Source organism: Boleophthalmus pectinirostris, unplaced genomic scaffold (assembly GCF_026225935.1).
Source record: "Boleophthalmus pectinirostris isolate CB_2022bp ecotype Guang Dong unplaced genomic scaffold, ASM2622593v1 HiC_scaffold_18, whole genome shotgun sequence".
NCBI lineage: Eukaryota > Metazoa > Chordata > Actinopteri > Gobiiformes > Gobiidae > Boleophthalmus > Boleophthalmus pectinirostris.
The window spans coordinates 36,573,277-36,582,853 of NW_026571133.1; the positions used below are offsets into that span (position 1 = coordinate 36,573,277).

At 36.2% G+C, this 9,577-nt stretch overlaps 1 protein-coding gene across 2 annotated transcripts in view; it reads left to right on the forward strand.

The window, feature by feature from the left end:
• The window catches only part of galt (galactose-1-phosphate uridylyltransferase), a 49,965-nt gene that overhangs the window by 12,560 nt on the left and 27,828 nt on the right, over window positions 1-9,577 (forward strand). The window lies entirely within an intron of this gene.

Here is a 9,577-nt window from a genome sequence, read left to right on the forward strand (position 1 = left end):
GGACTGCCTTGCCACCTATAGTATTTAATATTGTGTAATCTATTATTTTGTTGACCAGATTACATTTTATTTACGATTCCATGTACAGACTGTTACTCAACATACTACTTAAGTATTATGCTTGCTGAATATATAGTTTTACTCTTAATTGTATGATTTATTTAATATTTAACAATATAATAAGTGTATTGCAGTATTTTGACTTATGTAAACAGTACTACAATTTTAGTACTTTTTGGATAGCTTTTTCAGTTCTGACACTGATTCCGATACTATAGCTTTAAGGATCTGCTGATACTCGAGACTGAAAACAGAATTTATGTCCTTAAAACAAAAAATTAAGTAAGACCAAACTGATCCAAATGTGCTATGTAGCTGTTATTTATCTTTTGAGTTACTACAGAACTAGCCTGGTTCATCAGCCTGTTTTACTTCGTTTCACTTCGTACAAACTGTCTGACCTCGCAGCCTTAGATTTCGTTCGCTTGATGGTAGGTGGGTACTTTTTATCATTTAACCAGTCACTGCTATTTGGTCGAGACATATGTAATGCGCCGCTAACAGGGCTAACTGGTATATTAAGCTTTTCCTAAATCCCGTAGCAAGAAGGGCAATAACGTCTTTCCCCTTCATGAAATTCACCAAACATTCTCTTTATTCCGGCTTTAAATCCTCAATCTCGGGAATCGTTGACAAAACTGAATCTATCACTCTTTGCTGATTGTCTGGTGCCCAAACTTGCACTTCTAGGGTTTTTGCGAACTGTCTATTGTATTTTGATTCCTGACCTAGTTGCTGGAGAGAAATTAAATTGAGTGGAGGCACTAGGTGGCGCCAGCCTGGCTACTACAGAACAGCTTTATACAGATACAAGTTCAGAGTAAACAGTCTTACTACATTTCTTTATATTTCCAACTACGATGACGGCTGACCTGATATTTGGGAGCCGATATCCATTCCAGCAAATTTTGAAGTGTTGGCGACGATATCTGATACCAGTATCGTATTGATGCATCCCTTCTTTTTACCTACAATATTCCCCTTAGTTCAATGTTAAAATGGTTCTCCCCTGTTATTTGTAAGTATAAGTAGATCCTTATCCATGCCTAAACCTCTCACAGACTTTTGTTTTATGTGGTCACACCCTTTAAACAGCTTGTCATGCTAGCTTTTTGCTTTTGTCCTGGCTGTGCACATTCCCTTTACTCAAGATATCAATGTCAGTCCAAGACCTAAAATACCTTACTTATTTGTGTATACCACCAGCACCAACCAAAACTCCTCCAGGCCAGAATGTTACAAGCATACATCTGAAACTCTGAAGAATAATGAACAGAAAATGTTAATCACGGTTTGGAGGCATCTTTGAGCTTCAGATAACTTTGGTCTCAGAGGAACAGAGCCGTATGTAGTTGGAATAATAATGTGTTCTTTGATATGACTGGCCCTGGCTGTGTTCTGCAGAGCGATCAGTCTGTTTGTAATCAGAAGACTCTGGGGGAGAGATGTTTACTCTGTATGATCAGTGTGGAGAAGCAAAGGTTACATCAGGTGGGAGGTTTAAAGGTGGTTTAATGGGCATATTACGCAGTTTTCTGATCTCTGTCTCAATGTTGTGTGCTCATCACAAACATACCCAGAGTTGTGTTTTGTTTCATTCACACATGTTTAACACAAAAACCCTGCGAGTTCTTCTCTTAAAACGGATAACACTCTGTTCTACTTTGTGATATCATGTCATGTGCTTCACTGTGGTTTTAAACTCCATACACCTTCAGTAGAATCATTTGGATAGTTTCAGCTGTGGAATTAAAAATGTAAAATGAGCTGTTAACTTGAAAACTACAGCTTCATGACATCACAAGGTGAAAGAGGGCATTTTGAGCTTTGGAGATGTAGACTGATTAGTTATAAAGGATTATTCAAACATGTGTGAATGAAACAAAACACAACTCCAGATATGTCTTTGAGAAGGTAACGGCATTATTAATATGGCTAAAAGAGAGAGCCTACTCGGACACTGGCAGAATGTTAAAACTCCATGTACGACCAGTCAAAGCTTTTGGACACTGTTTTTTTTTTTTTTTTTTTTTTTATCTATCTTTATTTTCATGAATATTTTGATTATATATTCACACCAAAGACTGCAAAACTATGAATGTCCACATATGGAACGTAGTAAACAAAAATCACCTCAAAATAATTCTAACTTGTTTCAGACTTTAAATGTAGAAAAATAGACACCCTTAGCTTTGATCGCCTCTTTTGACAATTGGAGTTCCTTGACCCTGACATGGCACACATTGAATTGAAAACCATTTAAGGAGACTTTATTGTGAAGCTCATTGAGAGGACGCCTAGGCATTGTAATATTTTCAAAAAGTATATTAAAGGGACAGTCTGGAATTTTGGACATAGGACCTAATTTCCTAGGTATCCAGAGTATTGGAGATGTGTGGAGACATTTTTAAAAATAGTCCATCTAGTCCTTGTATTTCCAGAGGTTGTTGGTGCAAGGCTAGCACATGTCAATGGCCATAGTTAGCCTGCCACTAAAAACAGTCTTACCCACTCCACAAAACACCTGAAGCAAATCTATTATTATGTCTGTGTTGATAGAAGAATGTTTGAAATAAAATTGAGGGACTATTTTCTCAGCAGCAGCGGAATTTTACTTTGCCGGTAAGTTAGGTGCTAGTTGATATCAGTTCGCCGCTGACAAGCTTTTTATGAGGAAGTACAACGCACTGATGCTGCTCAGACATAAATCCTTCAAATGCAAGGTTGGTTTTACTTCTAAAATTATTCTGTCAACACAGACATTCACATCGACAGTCTGGCGTAATAATTGTTTCGCTTCGGTTGTTTTGTGGAGTGGGTAAGACTGTTTTTAGTGGCAGGCTAACTATGGCCATTGACATGCACTAGCCTAGCACCAGTGACCTCTGCAAATACAAGGACTAGATGTAATATTTAAAAGTCTCCACACATCTCCAACACTCTGGCTAACTAGAAAATGAGGTCCATGTCCAAAATTCCAGACTGTCCCTTTAATTGCTTACATTCATTGCAATGGTACAGAAACAGCTAAACACATTTTTGATTCAGTTCTATTTTTTATATTGTTCATACATTCATTACTTATGTCATGACTAATCACTGCCATAAGTCTGAACTCTCCAAACCACATGATTTCGCCGACAGAAGATTGGCTATAGACTTCTTGATCTAGATGCATTTCTGAGTCTTGATTTGATTAAAAGTAATTACCCAGCTGTAATTTAGATCCTTGTATGATGGATTAACAACTGTTTCGACTTTCTTATTAGATAAACAAAACATGGTTCAAGAAACATGAACAACAGGTTAGCTCCTTACTCTACCTTTTATGTATTCTGGAACAAAAGGCCTGGGTACTCTGACCTCAAATGAACCATAGATTTGGCCATATTTCCATTGGATTATTTTGACTGTTCTTTTTAACTATATTTACCTGGAACGAATGCAAGCCTCTGGTCACTAAGACGGTTTGATTGAAGTTGTAACATAAGAAGTTCTTCCTTGGGCACTTGGAATGAATAGAACAATCTTAAGTGTTGTTTTGTCTATGGATAGTCCCCACAACTAAAACATTAATTTAAGCCACTTCTTTTCGGTACCTGCTGCAAATTTGACCTTCCAGACACAACTCTCTCTTTTGTCTGAGTTTGAAACGAGATTGCAGCTGGAACCATATTGTAGCTAGTGGGAATTGTACCCCTGCCATTCCACACCATAAGTACTTGGGTAGAGTTTTAATGCATGCCATAGATGTGGGGGCATGGATGGCACTCTCGCCTCTCAGCAGGATCAGCTACTGCTCTAGTTGAAGGATGGGTCAAATGCAAATATATAAATACTAGGGGGTGTAACGATATCCAAGTCTCACGATACGATATCATCACAGTATGTACCTCACGATACGATACTTACTGTTATATCATGGGAAAGCTCACGATATGGTGGGGAGGCTCATGATTAGGGAGGTAACAATATTCAAATCTCTCTGTATGATATTTTCACGATATACATCTCACACTGACATTTATTGCGATATTTTGTGGAGGCGAACAAAATTGTTGTTATGCTACTTTGTCCTCTTAAAATGTCTATACTGAAATGGAGCAAAGGATCATGGTCTATGTAGTTCCCTCAGTCTTTTTTAGCTATTGCTGAACCATAACTCTTAATTTAAGTAAAGAGACTTGTCATTCGATATATTGTGATGGTCCACAATATTATTGTAAGACCTTTGACGATACAATATCACAATATTTCGATTATTGTTACATCCCTAACAAATATGGAAAAATATTGTAATAAAATAATTTGTTTAATACTTAATTTGCTAAGAGGTATCAAAAAGAGGTATTGTTCTCTTCAAAAAAACATTAATACTCCAAATCTCTCTAAATTTTTGTCCATTTTCTGATGTATTGTTTTTAGTTCTGTATATATTTAACTGTTAGATTAGTTTAAACTGGAGTGGAGCAAAGATAATAGTGCCACGGTGATTTTTTTTTTTTTTTAGCAGGAGTTTCAATACACTTTCATAAAAAAAAAAAAAAAAAAAAAGCATAGATCGGTAAATTATCGATATTGCAAAACATGACTTGGTATTACTTGGTATCGGATCAAAACAAAAATGACAGGTATCGCCCATTTCTACCACTAGGACTGGACAATTTGGGAAAAAATATCTGAGTGCGATTTTTGTGACAAGCATTGCAAGTGGAATTAGATTTGCAGTTTATGTTTTAATAATAGGATTGTGTTCAAAGTTCACATTTTAAATGCACCCAAAGACTTGACAAAAAGAGTGAAATATGAATTGACAAACTAATACAAGAATCACATTTCAGAATATGTTTGTCCAGATCTAAGGGTTAGCAGTTTTTAGGCTTTTGTTTTGTGGTGGAAATGACGGTACTTCAAAAATTGCAGCCTTTGCTATTTGTTAATTGCTTTGATTCAAATTACGATTTCAATTGCAATTAGTCCTGCAGCCTTAACTACCACAAACAACACGTACTGATGATTATAAGTTCCACTCTTAATCCTCAACCTCCTCCAACTTTACCTGTAAACTTCTCAGTGCGTTGTCGATATGGCAGAAGTGCTGTAGAATCTGCCCACACATTAAACAGGTGAACAAACAGGGGCTGAGAGCTGCAGTCTGCTGGCTCCTCTCTGTGCCATGAAAATCCTCTGTATTTACTCTCCACGCACACACGGCCTCCTCATGTGTGCCAGCAGTCTGAGCTTCCAGCAGATCCAACGCCAGTATGGAAGGATCACTGTTAATAAAAGATATTTTAATTTCAATTTTAATGAACAATCTAAATTCATTCAAAATATGTGCATGCACATTTTTTATACAAATTATAATACATACAAGAAAACAGACAAACAATATACACAAAGATTACATGAAGAAATGTAATTATTCAGATTAACAATTTAAATTCTTTATAAATTGATAACACATAGTAAATTTGCTTATTTGAAAGGTTTAGCTTTTCAGCAAAAAGGTGACTAACTGAAAAAATGTTGAGCAGTATCAGCCCACTTGAGCACACATCATCTGTAGTTCCAATTTAAGTCATTTTTTATGGTCAGATTTTGTTAAAATAAAGCTCAGATTAAAGTTTAACTTGAGCAACAGAGCTTCAGACACAGCAGTGACTCCAGTTAGCATTATACATTCAGGAAAGTTGATGACATCACCTGCAAAGTAGCAAAGTAGCCTATCGATAGTTTAAAATTTTAAAGTTGGTTATGCACAATTGGTATTTGAAATTACATTAACATGATCTGTATGCGCCTCCAGATACAAGGTAGACGTTTAAATAAAGGTTTTACTGATGACAATTCTAATGCTGATGTATTCTTAATTATAAAAACACTGAACATGTTTATATTGTTATAAGAAACAAAAAGGACTCTCTGTCATTTGAATGGTCATTGAAAGCAATGGAATTAATGAATATGTTTGTGAGGTCGGTCACTACTTAATAATGATAAGATTCAACATCATAAATATGGATATTTTTTGCAATAAACAATGGATCTCTCATAGAGTTATTGGCCCCTACCCCTCCTCTGAAATTCTTTTTAGAACGCAGATGCAACATTTTGTGATTTCCATAAATTAGAATCTTTTTTCTGTAGCACTTTTAAATGTATGTATGTGTATAAAAATAGAATAAAAATGTACTGACTGATTAATTTGGTCAGAAAACAAGTTGTCTTTGCGTATGCAGGAGCTGTAATATGGAAATAAGCAGAAATGCAGTGCGGCTATGGCTAATCAATATTCAAGCTAAGGTCCCACACTCGGCCGAGCATGAATATATGCTGCTTGTTTTGACAGTGTGGAGTCCAACGTTTCTATCAACACAAGTGGTGACAATGAAATATTACCACTCAGCTTCTGTCAACGGGCTGATAATGTGCAATGGGCAATATCTGAACAGCAAAGATTGGTTTGTATAACTGCATATTGTACTGTGTGGAGGGCTGATTGTGAAGTGACAGTGATGTATAACTGAAATAGTTTGGCTATTTTTTTAATATTAAGATTGATACATTTGCAGACTTATTCTCAAAAATAATGCATTTTTGGAAAGTGCATTAAAGGGTCTGTACCCATTTTGTTTTCATGTGAGTGAAATTGGTTTTGTTCCAGTAGATATATTGTAAGGCATCTGCTGCTAAGATAAAAAGAGACTGCTGTGTGTTTCCTGCTTCTAAAGAAAAAAAAAAAAAACTATTTTTCTCGCTTGCGAACCAGGAAGTAGCCTAATGCTTGTGCACTATTAGCATGCTAGTTGTTATCAGCATTACCTCAGAAAGTTGTGAAATGTATTTATACACACATTGAGGTGGAAAATTAAGATGTTAGGAATGCATTAAGACAGTGAGGAATAAGTTTGAGTTTAGTTAAAATAAAGTAGTTTTGTTTTTCATGTTTTTAAGACAGTAAAAATTTGACTTTACAGCTAATACAATTCTATATTTGATTTAATAAACCACACATAATACCATACAACATGCTGTCTAATATTTGTTCATTTTTGCTATTAATTTTATTTCATGCTATAGTTGCTTTCTCAAATAAGTGCCCTGTTTTCCATACATACTTGAATTGAAGCATGGCCCAGACTGCATGACCTAATGGGACTGTCACTGCAGTTTCGCAGAGGTTAGCCTAGGTCAGTAACTCTTAATCTTTTCACACCAAATACCAGCTATGGTTTAATTTGGCATTTCCAAGAACCACCAGATCTAAACCCAAACTATATCAGGCATATACTGGGGCTAAAATGGCCTAAAATGAGACAAAACCAGGAATAGTATGGCCCCAGGGGTGTCCAAATATTTTCCATCAAGGGCTGCATATCAAAACACAGACCAAGCACGGGGCCAGATGAAAGGCATAGACTGGTAGTTTACAGTGAATAATTCCAATACTGTATGTGCTTTTGTAACAGGTAAGAATGAGCCAGCAGACCTTCATTTGTGTTTATATCCTCAATGCACTAAATATTTGATATTGGCTTTAGCAAGGTAGACTTTCCAAAAGTTGCAGTAAAAAGTACTGCTTAAGGTAATATCAGCCAATTTACCTGGAAGCCTGTGGGCCAAGAAAAATTAGTTTGGACATACCTGGTTTAAACCAAGAATAAGGTAGTTATAAAAGATGACTTGTCCAAAGAAGGAGAAAACATGAATATATTTGTGTCTAAATATAACAAAAAGAAAAAAGAAGAAACTCTGGCTTGGGTATTTTAATAATTGTATGGAGGTGCCTCATGAATTTCCACAAGACGATTAGCAGATGTGAGTTTTGCATAATATCGGTTCTTGAATAGCTTCATGGTCAACTCAACTCAACTCTTTATTATTATTTTTTTTAACAAAATGAAGTAGACAGCCTAACACTTTTGAATTAACAGAATAACAAAAGATCTTAACACTGATGTACTTTTTGATTGAAGAACCGGCAAGTGGCACACAGATTCAAGCATTGCGTTAGAAATCCTTACAGGTTGAGAGCACTTGACCTTTTCAAATGCTCCCCTTGTACTCATTGGAGACCACTCGTATCACTGCGTCTGACCTGTCTGGACATTTTAACAGCGTCTTAAAGAAAATAAGGTCAGAAAAACTGAAGTGAGAGCCAGCTACCTGTACGCCACACCACTCTTCTGTGTACCTCCTGAGAAATGGTGCATTATAAGTGTTATGAGCAAGCTTTTGAGACCAGATAAAGGCCTCATAGCTGGATCATAAGATGTTTTCGGTCGATTTTCACAGTGAATAAAATATATTAAGTGCACTGCAAATAAATGACACGAATGCCCCGATGTGCATTATGCGGTGTCAATAGCTTTGGAGAGTGCGATGAAGTTAATACATTTGTTTATCTTTCAGTTTTTGCACACTTTTGAAAATCTAAAATTAGCTAATTGTTTATATAGTGTACTTTTTGTGATAATTATTTAATGTTTTTCAAGAAAGGCAAACTGTGGCAACATGAATGACTAGATTCTTTGCCTTCTTTGCCTTCTTACTATAGAACAAAACTGAATTATTAAATGATAACTCGGAGACTACTGAATAGACATTCTTGCAGAAAAATGTGTTCTATTTTTAGAATACAAGTGCTGTATAGGGCCTAAATTTGGGCTAAAATGGTCTAAAATTATACAACTTTCAAACCATGAATGAAGTCATTCTAAATGATGATTAAGCCAAATAAGGATAAAAACATGTATTTATCACTAAATAAAACTGTTTGAGAATTCTATACATACTGGGACTGCTATGGTTCATAGGTAGTGGTTAATGTATGACCTGCCTGAACTGTGGCCTTTAAAAACTAGCTCAGCACAAGTTAGCTTAAGTCAGTGGCTGTTAAATTTTTTACACCAAAGAACCAAAGAATCCACGTTTCGGGGTACGACGAGATCTAAACCCAGACTACAGTATAAGGATACTTTAGTGATCCCGAGGGAAATTCAGGTTTTGCTGCTGCAACATTTCTCCTGCTTTTTTTCAGCCGCCTTTGTGTCTTAGTCAAAGGTCTCAGTGCAGTTTAACAGGAGGACAGGTCAGGTAGGGTTAGTGTCAGGGCAGTTTAAGGAGAGGAAGAGCCAAAAGTGTCCTGCAGAATCACAGCAGCCTCCAGGGTGTGCCACTTGCCAGTTGTTTAAGTTGGTGATAAAATGGTTCATTCCCTCAACATGTTTCCTCTGGAAGGTCTTCTGGAACATTTGTTGCCACATAATATGGTGTAAAAAGCCTGTAGCATTCATAAATGTCCAGAGCCTCTTACTCCTCTTTAGCCTCTTGCACAGTGTCCATGGATACGTGAATTCGAGTACCTTCAAAATAATATTACTCAAGTAAACGTACATAATTGCAACCTCTGATTTATATTTTGAGGTTAGTGTATTTGGAAGGCCAACACATTAAATAATGGACAAAAGGAGAACACATATCAGAAAGAGTGTTGTAAGAAATACTAATATTC